General features: G+C 36.0%; 1 protein-coding gene across 1 annotated transcript in view; it reads right to left on the bottom strand.

The window, feature by feature from the left end:
- The window catches only part of LOC107713636 (protein-glutamine gamma-glutamyltransferase K-like), a 23798-nt gene extending 19888 nt beyond the window's left edge, over nt 1-3910 (bottom strand). Inside the window, exon 1 of the mRNA XM_016519207.1 lies at nt 3821-3910. The gene's annotated coding sequence lies outside the window, so the exon portion shown is untranslated. The remainder of the gene's footprint in view (nt 1-3820) is intronic.
- Between the last annotated feature and the right edge of the window lie 743 nt (nt 3911-4653).

Raw genomic sequence — 4653 nt, forward strand, 5'->3', positions numbered from 1 at the left:
GTGACAAGTCACTGATTTGATTACTGAATATTTAATACTATTTATTCAGTAGGAAAGCAGTCCAATTAAGGAATAAAGCAAGTGACTGTCTTTATGAATGGGTAATCATGAATCACTGACTCACTAGATTCGTTTGAAAACGCAGTTCATTCATAAACGAAACACCACTGTGTTCGAATGGAGATGCGCAGCGGCTGAGCTGTAACTTTGTTTGAAACTATTTTCGACGACGAAATAGAGCAAAATCAGACAATAGTGTTATAGTCAGACAATGTAAGTCACTTAATATTAACTTCTTGTCTATTAAATTGTATTGTATTAAATCAGTATCACATTTACAAAAGCTTCACAATGTTGCTGTTTAAAAAATTTGGATCAAGTAGCCCCAATAAATTGATCATTTTGATAAGTAATAAATTAAACATACATGTAAAATGACAAAATAGCAGAATAGGCTATGAAATTATCATAATCTGTCTTATTCTTTTGTGCAGAAGCCAGCAGACAATGATAAGAGATGTTCTCAGGTCTGATGTATGTTAACTAGCCTATATGAAGAGGTTTTTGTTTAGTTCCCCACCCTCTCAAATCAAGTACAGCTGTACTGAATTCATAAGCAAAAGACACATCTGGAAATCATGCAGTATCCAGCTTGCCAAAACATAAGAAATGATTCTAATGCAAAATAAAGCATCAGCCTCGATTACTCTACACTGTTAAAAATGACTGTGAATTTAATGGTATATTACAAAGGTACAAAACAGATTTCAGTACTTCAATAAGTTGGTATATTAGCATTATATCAGTTAATGAAATTACGGTATTTAACTGTAAATTTAAGTTAAAACCGTAAAACCTAAAATGTTGCTACCGTATTTTTTACGGTAAAATTCCGGCAACCACAGCTGCCGTTTTTTTACCGTAAATGTTACGGATTTTTGTTTACAGTGTATATGCAACGTATATCCTTAAGGCATATTGAACAAATAGGCTACATCAGTACAGAATAACTGTGGCTTGTAAATGTGGTTTTAGTTTCTCAGTACTCCAAGTTCACACTTCAGTCATCCAAATGGAAGTACAGAGAAACTAAAAGTGTCTACTTTCTATATGGCAACACACAGAAACCGTTATAGTTTTTATAATTATGGGCGATAATCTTATCTTCAGAACCTTAAAACTTGGAAGAACAGCTTCACAATGTTGCCGTTTAACTGAAACACAACTGAAAAAGTCTCATGAGCTATTAAAGAGCAACCTTTAAGCAACACATTTTCCACTGGGTGTTGTGTATCATGAGATGCCGCAGGGATTTATGGATGTTTAGAATGAATCCGTCAAGTATACATAGACAGCTATGATTAGAATGCTAGAATGCCTGACCCTAATGCCTCTAAAATACCCAGGCTGCAGTCTTTCTCACACATCTGCTCACATTAAATCATGACACACCGTGACCTACGACCCCTCATACTAATATGTGACCCTGGACCACAAAACCAGTCATAAGGGTAAGCCTGTCTCTACCATGTCTATCAATAAAGCCTTGCATTTGGATCCGCACGTCTCATGTCTTGTCAGCCCCGTAACAAGGGTCACATATGAGCTTTCCAAGGATAAAACTGCAATATTGTTACAGTACACTGAGAATCTTCATATATACACTACATTAAAAAGTTTGGGGTCTAAGTTTCTATTCATCAGAAGATTTTGAAGAAAGCACGTATCTCGGTTTCTGCAAAGCAATACAACTGTTTTCAACATTAATAATAATGAGAAATGTTTCTTGAGCAGCAAATCAGCACATTAGAATGATTTCTGAAGGATCATGTGACACTGAAGACTGGAGTAATGATGCTGAAAATGTAGCTTTGCTTCACAGGAATAGCTAAATTACATTTTATAATATATTCAAATAAAAACAGTTAATTGTAAATAATAATAAATAGTAAATTGTAATAATATTTCACATTTTTACTGTTTTTACTGTATTTTTGATCAAATAAATGCAGTCTTGGTAGAGACTTCTTTTTTAAAAAACATAAAAAAATATTGCACATTCATAAGTTTGTGATTGGTACTTTTGCAACTGTGTGTATGAGGTCTAAGGTCTCCTGCAGCTGGTCTGAAGCCAAAGATATAGAGCAAGCAGCTGGCATATATGTGCACATGAGAGAGACGGCTACTGATCTACTCCACTGAGCCAGATTTAGATATTAAAGAGATAGTTCACTAAAAAAGGGAATTCTGTTGTCATTGCTTTACTCTCATGTGCCCCAAACCACATTTTTTTCCCTTTGTGAAGCACAAAAGGAGATGCTTGACGATCTTGCTCTTTTCAGTACAATGTGAATAAAATAGTTTTGTGGGAGGAACACTGAAAATAAATATAGATATTCACTTAAAATCTTGCATACATAAAATTTTTGGTCTGATTTCGGTGGTGGATTGAACAGAAGCATACAACTTTAATATTTTTTATCTCTGTTTTGGTCTGTCGTTGTGTGCAAAAGAGCAGCATGAACCATCTGCAAAACTTTTTGTATTCCAAAAACTGGTTTGAATCAACATAAACTTAAGGTGAGAAAATTATGTTGAATTTCAATTTCTGAGTGAACTGTTATATAAAGCGGTGCAGTGTGTGTTCGTATGGGATCGTAGATGGCACCAAATTATTTTCCTTTCAACACAAGGTTTAATTTGGTGTGACTATCGCCCACTTGGAAACGTCCCATACGGTTGCACCTAGCAACACGATCAAAATAAAAAGCATAATGTCTCACACCTGATGAAGTCACGATCTTCAAACCAGACTTATGACATGCATTTCAACATTTCTATGATGCAGAACACGAGAATGACTGGGCTTATCACCAATTGAGAAATAACATGACTCTACATGCTGTAATTGCACAGCAAATAGATATTTTAGATAGGTTCACCTCTACTGGCTCGTTTTCTGTGTTGATTTCGGCAGTCAAAACCAGACCCTTATTGTTAGAAATGCAAACAACTATGTCTTTAAGAACTTGTTCAACTGATGCTAAAAACATTTTACTGTATTCGGAGTCATGAGACGAGCACATGATAATCACACTGACCAGTTATGTGGAATAGACAAAATCCTTGTTTGACTCAAATGGATGGCCAGGGAAAAAATGTGGATCAAGTAGCCCCAATAAATTGATAACTGTGATAATAAATGAAACATACATGTAAAATGAAAAAATAGCAGGATAGGCTATGACATTATCATAATCTGTCTTATTCTTTTGTGCAGAAGCCAGCAGACAATGATAAGAGATGTTCTCAGGTCTGATGTAGGCTATATTAACTAGCCTATATGAAGAGGTTTTCGTTTAGTTCCCCGCCCTGTCAAATCAAGTACAGCTGTACTGAATTCATAAGCAAAAAACACATCTGGAAATCATGCAGTATCCAGCTTGCCAAAACATAAGAAATGATTCTAATGCAAAAAAAAGCATCAGCTTCGGTCCAAATACTGTATGCAGCGTAGATATCCTTAAGGCATACTGAACAAATAGGCTACATCAGTACAGAATAACTGTGGCTTGTAAATGTGGTTTTAGTTTCTCAGTACTCCAAGTTCACGCTTCAGTCATCCAAACGGAAGTACAGAAACACTCGCAGAAAACCGTTATAGTTTTTTATAATTATGGGCGATAATCTTATCTTCAGAACCTTAAAACTTGGAAGAACCTCCCAAGAAGTCAGCGCATTTACAGACGCATTTCTCCACAGAACAAACAGCGAGACTGACAGCAAGTGACACATGAACGAATAAAAAGTTTAGACTTACTTTTTTAAACAGGTTTTCTTCACGATATTCCTATAATGTTCTTCAGATATGTGTATGAGTTTCAAGACTGCAATACGCGAACAAACTCGCAGCAAGTCAAATTTAGTTTCTCAGTACTCCAAGTTCACACTTCAGTCATCCAAACGGAAGTACAGAGACACTCGCAGAAAACCGTTATAGTTTTTTATAATTATGGGCGATAATCTTAGCTTCAGAACCTTAAAACTTGGAAGAACCTCCCAAGAAGTCAGCGCATTTACAGACGCATTTCTCCACAGAACAAACAGCGAGACTGACAGCAAGTGACACATGAACGAATAAAAAGTTTAGACTTACTTTTTTAAACAGGTTTTCTTCACGATATTCCTATAATGTTCTTCAGATATGTGTATGAGTTTCAAGACTGCAATACGCGAACAAACTCGCAGCAAGTCAAACCGAGACTGGCCAAGTCTCGCCCTCACACGAGGGTTAATAATGTCACCAATGCACCCACCCCCTGTTACACTTTATGGTCAGTGTAAGTCGATTTGTTGTTGTATGGGAGCTATAGTGAAAACGAAAAATGTCCCCAGTCTCCCATATACTTGTTAAATCCCAAAGTTTTAATCAGGGACACAGAACTGATTGTTCATTGATCACTTTGCTGGGAAAAAAAAACAATACTAAATACAAAACAAACCATCAACTTTTAACCATTAAAACCATTTAAAAAAATGTATAGTGTGTTTTGGGACATATTCCATTAGGATTTATTGGTTTTAACAAGCCACCAATAGAGGGTGATGGTGACCAATTACCATAAAGACCCACAGGGTCCATTACAGTTTCCA

Source organism: Sinocyclocheilus rhinocerous, unplaced genomic scaffold, assembly GCF_001515625.1.
Source record: "Sinocyclocheilus rhinocerous isolate Xijiao unplaced genomic scaffold, SAMN03320098_v1.1 scaffold898, whole genome shotgun sequence".
NCBI lineage: Eukaryota > Metazoa > Chordata > Actinopteri > Cypriniformes > Cyprinidae > Sinocyclocheilus > Sinocyclocheilus rhinocerous.